Source organism: Lonchura striata, chromosome 19 (assembly GCF_050655825.1).
Source record: "Lonchura striata isolate lonStrDom1 chromosome 19, ASM5065582v1, whole genome shotgun sequence".
Taxonomy (NCBI): domain Eukaryota; kingdom Metazoa; phylum Chordata; class Aves; order Passeriformes; family Estrildidae; genus Lonchura; species Lonchura striata.
In genome coordinates, this window is record NC_140721.1 from 4,821,497 (window position 1) to 4,831,788 (window position 10,292).

The 10,292-nt window shown below is 37.4% G+C and overlaps 1 long non-coding RNA gene across 1 annotated transcript; it reads left to right on the plus strand.

Annotated features, from left to right (window-relative positions):
* The first annotated feature begins 5,764 nt into the window (after positions 1–5,764).
* Positions 5,765–10,201, plus strand: LOC146765773 (uncharacterized). Its single transcript, XR_014949566.1, has 4 exons — positions 5,765–5,901; positions 6,015–6,078; positions 7,578–7,653; positions 10,065–10,201. It is a non-coding gene; the product is annotated as an uncharacterized LOC146765773 (long non-coding RNA).
* Positions 10,202–10,292: the final 91 nt, after the last annotated feature.

A 10,292-nucleotide genomic window follows, 5' to 3' on the forward strand; every position in this document is an offset into this window, starting at 1 on the left:
CCACAATCTTTACAAACACGTGGGAATCACTGTCCAGGAGAGAGATTCTGTTCCTTCCCCACCTGCTCATGCAGTGGGAATGGAAATTCCCACCTGTGGTGTTGACATGAGGTACATAAACAGCACTAAAAGAATGTTTCTTCAAAAACTTTGACTGTAGAGTTGCTGTTTTAATGCCACTTCTGTCCTTGTTTTGCTTAAAAATCACCTTCAAAATTTAAAGACCAAACTTTGTGCAGAACCCAATAATTTCAACTTCCTTCTGAGATGGAGCTGAGTTTGCAGCCCAGTTGTGAAACCCACATTTTTTGCCCCTTAAATTGGCAGGTGGTTTTTATTATAAACCAATTGAGAATGAAGTCTTAGCAGCTTTGTTCACAGAAGAATTTGTTAATCTTCTTGACTAGCTATTATTTTGTATTTTAACCTTCATCATTATTGGGTTTACTTTGGAAGTTCATTGCGAAATCACCAAATGTTGGCTCTGGGAAAAAAAGAATTGTTGTATTTTCTTCCTTGATCTCATTTTAAACATGACTTTAATTAGCACTACAGCTTTGTTTTAACAAGCCAGCCTGGCAATTTGGGATCTGACTTTTTGAAAGTGAAAGAAAACATCCAAGAGCTAACCAAGATTATCTGCTAATAATGCCCGTCTGTTTCCTGCCATAAAATGGGATTAAGTGTGTGCTTTGTACAGTGACTTAATCTTGGAAAAAGAAACTAAATCTCTCTGAGTGCTAATAGTGACATAATTTTTCTGAGAGACAGGGAAATTACAGCTCAACACATTCTTCCAGGGAAATTATAATGTGACATATTTTTTCACTTTGTCAGTCTTGGATTCCTTTCATAGTCAGGATTTTTAAGAAAAGTAGCAATACATTGGTGGTGAGCCGCATGCTGTAATTACTCACACTTCTCTGGCAGGGAGAGATTTTTTTTGTTTTGTTTTTTCAGAATTAACACATCAGCTGTGGTTAAAAATTTAGAAACTTTGCTCTCAGTTCAGTGGCAAAAGCCAAAATTGTTTATGTGAATTATCTGTTATGTGGTGACATTTCTGAACTAATTGAATGATCCACCCTTCCTGACTCAGAAGAATTTATTTATTTATTTATTTAGATGTAGAAAGTCCCTCCAGGGTTGAAAACAATCTTCTGGGGTTTAGTTCTTGCTCATAATCTCTCTCTATGTCTTGTTTTATGAGCAGGTCAGTAAGATGCTTTATTTTCCACTTCTGTCCTCTGAGTTTTATTCCAAAATTTTGTGTAGTGTCACAGTAGTGGTTGGCTACGTGTGAAACATGCAGGCTACTTCCAAAATCCCTTCAGTCTGAGAAAAACCTGTTATAGTGTATTGAGAATTATCCTACATATTGACCCATAAAAAAATAAACCCCAATCTTAATGACAAAAGTTACAGCAAACTTCTAGTCATGCAAAGATTTGGGGCTATTTAAGGTAAGAAAATGCTAATAGCCAACTGTCATATTTAGTAAGTATTATAAAAATGCTCTATTAATTATTCATAACCTGGAAAATATGGTTAACAGCTCAGTTTTAATTAGATCTGGTTAGGAAGGAAACCTTAGAAATAATTGCTATCATTTGGGGCTGTGGGGCAGCAGCTGGAACTGTGTGTGTGGCACGAAATCTGGGCAGGTTTGCATTTTTGGGGGAAAAGTGAGGGAAAGGAGGACAAGGACAGAAAAAAGCATTAATTTCAGCTATTTGGACCCAAGAGCTTTGAGGCCATGGTGGATGATTCAATTTTCTCCTGGGTCTGAGGCAGGTGAGAGCTCCTGCTCATGGTTCTCTCTACCCCGAGTCTAAACACTGCCTAAATTTATAGAGGCTTTTCAATATTAGTGTTAAATACCACTGAGAGTTCATATCATTTAATGTACATGGAAAATGCTGATTTATTTGAGGCCTGTGATGCTCCAGGTCTCACCTTGCAGCTCAGTTGTTCTCCCCCATCACTGGTCAGTGGGTGAAATGGTGTTTGTGTGTCTGCAGCCCCCCAAAAACCCCCTGTGCTCCTGCCTGCTCTAGTGTCTGCTTGTATCTTAATACACCCAGCAAACCTGTTTGAATGTGACTTTTTCTTTTTTCTTGGCATAGAAACAGAATTGTCTGTATTAAAATGTATTTATTAAAAAAAAAAAATCTATTTTTTGTGGAAGGAAAGTAGGATTCTGGTTACTATACCACTGGGAAAACGTTAGGAGCATTTTTACTGAGTTCATTTCTAATTCTTTGTACCTTGGTAGTGATTTGTTTGCTAGGAGAACATCCACTGTGGCCCATCCTGTGGCAATGCAATGCACTGTCATGCAGAGAAACTGGTGTTCAGAAAACTGGGAGTCCTTTGTTTCCTTTTTGGGACAAGGGGGAACTGAGGAGATCACCAGGAACAGAAGGAACCTTGGCACAGAATCTGTTCTGTGGCTTTGGCTTCAGCCTGTTTGACTTTTTGCAGATTAAGTAGAGAGAGAGAGAAAAGATTGAGAATTCAGGATTAAAAAAAAAAAAAAAAAAAAAAAGAACAAAAAAAAAGAAAATTAGATGCTACAATTTAGTCTTCCTGTAGGAGAAGGAGAGTCCTTAATTTATACAAGGTTTAAATAGGGACTGCACTTGCTTCAATTGGTTTAACATTGGCAGCTTAGTCATTAATGTGCATCCTAGGGAATATGCTTAACTTTTTCCATTACCTTGGAAAATGGTTCAAAAACATGTCACTTCCATTAGCAAGTGTTTCTTCTCCTGTAACAAATTGCAAAATGTAAAAAAAAAAAAAAAAAAAAAAGAAATAAATTATTGATCCTAGAAACGAGAGTGATTGTCTATTTTATTTAAATATTTTTGTGGAAAAAAAATTCAAACTTTCATTTCAGATTTCTTCCATCAATATTCAAACTCCAGTTTTTGTGCAAATGTGTGTGAGCAGCTTCATTTTTTGGTGATTGATGGAAAGACTCTGCAGTGGTTTGGGTAATTCTGTGGGTAAAACCATCACATTAAAGGTGTTCAAGTGGGATTTAACTTTCAGATTGGGAAAATGTCTTGGGGTGTAATTAAAATAAATTGGTATCAATTACATTAATGGGACTTTGGAGTTGAACAGATCACAGCTGTGTGTCAGGCTGTGATTTAAAAAAAAAATTGCAAGTTTGGAAATTTGAAAAAATGAAAAATGTGAAAAATAAATTCGTTTCAAAGTACATTAAGAGAACCTTAGAGTTCCCTGGATCACTCTTATGCACCAGGTTGTGCTTCTGAAGGATTTCTGGCTGCACTTTGGAGAATCAAGTTTTGAAATTAATGTGAAAATTGCTGTCTCTGCCTTATTGGCTAAAGCTGAACCAACTGCTTGGGCTGAAGTGAGTTTTACTGTGGTACTTCCATCTTGGTGGCTTTGATATTTTATTCAGAAATTCCTGGGAACACCTCTGTGTTTCTCTGAGAGCAGAGCAACTCTTAGAAGAAGAGAAGTAAGATGGTTTTGTGTGAAAATATTTTCTCTAACTAATTTTATTCCGCAGAATTCCTGGGGACTCCTCACTGACACAATATCCTGCAGGACATTGTTGTGTGCTGGACTTTGAGTGAGGAATTTATTAAGACAAGGGTTTCCCTTTTGGACTGTGACTTGGAATTCTTGCAAGGACTGGGTGCTGATTCACAGAATATCTAAAAAAAAACAAACCAGAAAAAAACCCCAAAAACGACCAAAATCAGTGCTAATAACTAATAAAGCAAGTTAAACAATCTCTCTGATTACCTGGACTTGCTTAGAAATCTTCTGAGAATGCAAAAAACCTTAAAAGAAAAAAAAAAGATTTTTATTCCCATGAAAACTCCACAGTGTTAAATGTCTGCCAAAAATACACTGCATTACCAGTGCTCCCCCCCAACCCTTTAGCTGGTTTGTCAGCCTCATTTATTAATAAATATGCCTGATCATTCTGGAGGTGCTCTCTGCTTCTCCTCACATTCTTATTTCCTTTGGCATTTCTCAGCTGCTGAGTTATTGTGGCAAATCTAGGTGTTCACCCCATGTTTCTATTTGATCTGTCAAGGGCATTCATCTATCCCTGCCTTGCATTCCCTTAACGTTTTTCACTTGTAGGAAGAACACTTCTCAGTGATAAAGTACTCCAAATTTCCCAATTTTTCCCTCGAACACAATAGGTCTTACTTGAAAGATAATTCTAGAGGTTACTGAAATCTCTCATTGCATGCTAGGATAACCCAAAACTATTTATTTTCTCTATTTGAGTCAACAAAATAGAGAAATTCCTCTAGAGAGATTATTTTTTTCCCTTCACCAGTGCTGTACAATGACTTAAAATAGGGGGTGAAATCATCCTGGATAATGTATTTTAATTAAAACTACAAAGAGAATTTATGTAGGTAGAACATAATTGCAGTTGGATCATTCCCAGCCATTATTTTGAAAACTGACTTGGGACCTTATATAACAAAGGCTTGGTTTATTTAATAATAATTTAATTATTCTAGTGGAGGGCATAAACCATGTTAATGAAGCTGCATATGAAAGTAATCTGTGGCAAGAAATAAAAACAGGCAGGGATTTTACAAACAGCAATAGAGAAAACACATAATTTAATTTACTTTATGAAAGGGAGATAACACAGATGGGAGAGAAGAGTTCCAAACACCTTCAGTTCTTCCTTTCCTTTGGAATGAGAAGATAAATCCGTGTGAGGGGATTAACAATTGGGATTAAATTAGATATGAGGAAGAAATTCTTCCCTGTGAGGCTGGTGAGTTCCTGGCAGAGGTTGCCCAGAGAAGTACATGTCAGACCTGAAAGCTAAAAATATTTAGAATCTATTTTGATAAAGAAAACCCCAAAACAACCAAACACCAAACCCAAAACTCCTGCCCAAACTTTGTTTTTCATGAGTTACGTGGAGGACACAGCGCACCAACGTCGTGCCAGTGTTGCTCTGTTCTCTGGCATTTGACTGGGGTTGAAAATCATGTTTTTATTTCCCAAATGCATTCCTTACCATCCTGATCTATAATTAAGTGTCTAATTAAACCTGCTGCCTGCTTTGATGTCTGCACAGGCTCCTAAGTCAGGAGAACAGAGGGTTCACTGTAACCCTTAAAATTAAAGTGTGCACAGAGGCCTGAGCACGAGTTCAGAGGAACAACATTGCCCCAGACACGCCAAGGCTCTTCAGCACCCAGATGTCTGATTTTGAATATTGTCAAATGTCTTTCCCCACTGCAATTCATCAGCTGCCATTGCTCATCACCTAAATTCGAAATAACAGTGCAGAAATGTTTCTTGCAGCTGACAAACACAGGGCTGTGCTTCCTGTGGCAAGAGATGCTTGAAGGAAACACAAGTGTCACCACTCAGATGACTTTTAAAAGCAATTAGTTCGGCCAATGTTCAAATTTCTGTAGGATATATTGAAATAAAAAAAGATCATTTCCAGCCAAAGCAAAAATTTGCGCTTTTTTATGCCTTTAATGCCAACTAAACATTGCAGTTTTCTCCTAGCTTAACTGGTTTTGGTAGAAAATATTTTTCTGTGTATTTTAGGAGGTTTTTTTATGTTCTGAAGTTGTTCTAGAGGGAAAGGCAAATGTAATAAAAGCCTGAAGAGATCATTCAGGCCTGGTGCCTCCAGCAGGCCCGAACACGCTGGGCCTATTCATGCACTTGAATTTAAATTCTTCAGCAGCTTCCTGGACAAGCAAGATCATGAAATCTGTCTTCAAATAATGTGAATTCCCTTCTCCAGTGGTTTTTGGGACAGATGTGCTTCTGCCTGAGCTCTCAGTGGGTTTTTTCCCTCACCCACCCAGCCTGGGCTGCTGCTGCTGCTGGAATGAATTTCCTGGTGCCGATGGCGTGAGTAAGAATTAATTCATGTGACTAACGAGGGGCTTTGCTGCACAGCCAGGCTTAATTGGTTTGGGCAGGAATAAATCTTGAATGGTTTCTCTGGCCTCTCCTCTGCCCAGGTCACAGCTGGATCGATCCAGGGCAGGATGCTCCCATTCATCCACGCAGCAAAATGGCTCCAAGGTGAATTTATTGTGGTCTTTATGTGTCCAAAGAGCCTCCAAAAGGGCTGGGATGGGGATTTTGGGAAGTCAGGACAAGGGGAAATGGCTTCGAACTGAGAAAAGAGAGGTTTAGATGGGATATGAGGGAGGAATTTTTGGCTGTGAGGGTGGTGAAGCTCATGGAAGTTGTAGCTCAATGTCAGTCTTGGAGCAACCTGGCCCAGTGGAAAATGTTGGACAAAATCATCTTGAATGTCCTTTCCTACCAAAATAATTCTGTGATTTTATGATTAAAAAAAGACCTAAAAATCATCAGTTTCAGTCAGCATTTATTATGATTATATCCAATACCTGGTACTTGTCATCAATGTGCTGCTTGAATAAGAACCCCTGGGTGAAATAAGTGCCATGTGCATTAAGGATCTTCCCACTGCTGTAATTTTCAGTAATTTCAGTATTTTCCATGCAAACAAATATTCTTTGTTTGTGTTTATTTCTTTGAACTAAAAATTAGCCCTTTTCTGCTTCTACACAGACTGCATTTAAATTCTGTTTTATGGCAGCTCCATCATTCATTATTTTAGTAGCTCTTAATTCATTGTTGCTGTGACCACAGATGGAAAATGCATTTTCACAGCTTCCATTTTTATCATTGCAGGAAGGGAATGCACAGTGAACCAGAGAGCTTTTCTTCCACTACGGAGGGTTTTGGGTTTGTTTGTGTAAGACTGGAAATGAATTAGGAGGTCAGGAAAAGCTCATGTGAAAGTGTTTGCTGGTTTTGATATCCAGTAGTCTAAACACAAACATTTACACACAGATCTGGAAGCCTGAAGTACAAACATGGAGCAGCAGCCCTGGTAAATTAAATTCTGGGTTTCACATATTTATTCCAGCAGTTTAAATTTGTTTGAAAGTGCCAGTAAGTCAGCTGCACTTCTGAAGCTTTGTGTACAGTAAAGCTGATGTGATATTCAGTGTTTTATCTGTTTTGTAATTCCAGTTAATCACTGCTGGGTTTAAACAGCTCAGTGCTGTGCCAGGGGTTTGAAAGATCATGCAGAGAGAATTCTCCTCAGATCAGTTCCTATCTCAGCAAAAACAAGTGAATGTTCAGTGGTGATGCTTTCATACCAAGCACATGCAAATATGGGAGGCAGATGTTTTGTAATAATTTGGCCCCATGAGTAGAGAAAAGAACTTCAAAACATAGTTCCAGTATAAATGATTATTTGAATGTTTTGAAGTTTAAATGAAACCTGCAATAAAAAAAAGGTTAAGCTAATAAATCCTCAACTTTAGAGTGCAAATTTTTCCTAATCATATGTTGGAGAGGGCAGCTGTGAGCACTTTCTTCTGTTTGGTAATAAGATATTTTTATGGTAATTACACTTAAGATTTTTTTTTTTTTCCAAGACAGGTTTGCATAATCTCTTCGGAAGAGGCTGATTAAGCAGAGAGCATTAGCCTTGGACTGGGAAAACTTCATTCTTTCCTTTCTTTCTCCCCCTTTTTCAGAGTGCTGCTTAAAAGGGGACTTAGTGCTAAAGTTTCTGAAATACATTTGCAGTGTCTGCAAAAACCTGATTTAATGGTAGGTACAAAATAAGGTGTCACCAGCTCTAAGGAAATGTTTATGTGCTATCAGTATGTCAAGTTATTTCAAAAGTCAAAAATAAGGCACAAGCTGAGGGTTATTCTTATATATAAACTTTTATAAAAGTAGTTAAATAAACATAATTTCAAACCTTTTTTTAGTAATTGTTCTGGAATTGTAATTTATAATATAACTTTCCTCATGAACCCATATGAGGAATGAGTTTCAATGAATTGGTTTTGTGTCTACCAGAATCACTAATGCTAAACTGAAGCAAGACAATAAAATTTCAGATGTAGGAGCCTGAAGTGGAGCAGGAAGGGAAATCCAAGCCCAGACAATTTATATTAGTTAATAACTTGCACCAGTGTTTGTTTGTTTATCTTAATAAGAACCCTTTTAAATAAACATTATTACAGGACTTTTCTTATAACTTCTGTGAAATGTCCAACCATTAATTTAATTCCATTAAATATGGAATGTATTTGAGAAAATACTTTTAGGTTCTTTGAATAAAGAACTTCATAAAGGGAGGACAAACCTCTGGTGTGGATACAAGAAAACTCCAGAAAGCACAAGAAAAAACATGTTAAGGTGGTTTTTTCCCTTTAGTTCTTTATGTCTGATCATTCTTCAAAGACTTGTTACCAAAAAAAAATTATATAATAAAGTCTGACAGTTGATTTTTTTATTTCTTCCTCCCCCTCCAGCTTGTGATCATGTGTGTGGTCACAAGCATGGAATATTTTGGTGCCTCTGAGGGAATGGCTGAGCCTGAGGCCACAGAGGACACGAGTGACACACAGGAATTAACAAACCATGGATGGGTTGTTGTGCCCATCAATTATAAATCTTTGACTCAGAAAAAGCAGTTTTGCTTTTTTCGCTTTCAACTCTGTGAATGTGGAATTTCACAGATATTTAACTCTGCTTGATAATGTTATCCAGATTCCCACTGTCAGTTTTGATGGATTTTTTTTCACATGCCATGGGTTTGCTTTAATAATAAATATTTTTTTTACACTTCTGTCATGTTTTTAGAGTGATGAGCCATCCCCCTGCACTTCCTCTGGTGTGTTCTCATGCTTTTTTTTTTGTTGTTGTCTCCCTCTACCAAATATAAAACACTGGCTCCCTCTGCCAGGAATATCTTGCAAAAGCCCGTGGTGTTGTGGCCATGGTGTGGTTCACGAGGGGAATTTGTAAGGAGTTTAAAAAGGATTTAATAAGAATTTTTAAAAGATTTTAACAAGAATAGTGACTGAAAGTCATGGAGCACTGAGCATCTCACTCCCTTGGTGCTGAAAATGTTTCAGAAAATCCACGTGCCAACTCTTTGGTGTTTGCAGAGAAAACCTTCAAAATGGAGAGGGTTTTATCTGGAAATTCCTTGAGGATGGAGGTGTGCAGAATTCCCACTGGGATTGAAGTGGCTGAAATGAATTTGAGGAATTTGGAGGGTCTGGACCCTTGGTCCTGCCCAGCACTGGGAGCCCTGCTCCAAAACTGGGGAATTCTGTTGAAGGCCGAGCTCACGAACACACAGAGTTGAGGGAACCCACCCCTCCATGAGCTAGACCTGTGCCTATATTCTTAGAGAACAATATTTACAAATTATTATTTTTGGCTTAAGAGGGATGGTGACATATTTTAAGGCATCAAAATAGCTGTGTGTTCAACCCCACAGGGGTACAGAAACAGTGCCTGAGCACAGGGACTGCTTTGGTTTTGCTTTTCCTCAATGCATGTCTGTATTAAAATGTGTATTTATTTGACTAAAATGTGATTTTTTTTTTAAAAAGGCACTTAGGGTAATAATATCCTTCTAATAATAACTACTCTAAATACTCTGTGTATTTAGTTGTAAGCTGGTGACTCTTAAATTGCACCCAATATATATATATATGTATTTATACTGTGTTTTAAATATATATTTAGTGTTATATATATGCATGCACACTGTTTATAATATATTTTATATGTACATATAATATATGTGCGTATAATTTTCTGTTAATATACAGTATTTTATATACACATTTTATATACACTGTGCTTTATATTGTACATATATACACATATTTATATTTATATTTATAAAGATAGTTATATATTATTTATATATGTTTATATTATGGTTATAGTTATATATAGTTATAGTTATATACTGTTTAGCAGATTTATACTCACTGCATGCTTTAGACTTACCATAATATTCACATTTCTAATAATGTGTCATACTTAAGTTTTTCTGTATTTCTTTATCCCAGTGCTATGATGGCCAAAAGCTGATTCCCCCAGCTCTAATATGTTTGCATAACTTCATCCTGCTGTTTTTTTTTTTTTTTTCCCCTTGAGCAGCTTGGCCAACCTAGCTGCATTTCTTCTGCTCCTTATTCTCCTTGCAGGAAGAGGAGCTGGAGTCAAGTGAGGATTTCTGGGTGGTTGCGTGAGGGATTACAGAGCTGCATCACGTGTGTTCCTCCTAAATCTCCTTTAGCCGTCTGCCCCTAATCTGATTTGAAGTCTGGAGCAGTAGGAAAAGGTGAGGGTGTAGCTTCAGGCTTTGGTTTGGGCAGAGCTCCCACCTTGCTGGGAGACAATTAAACCTCTGTGTCTTTATTTGAACAATCCCA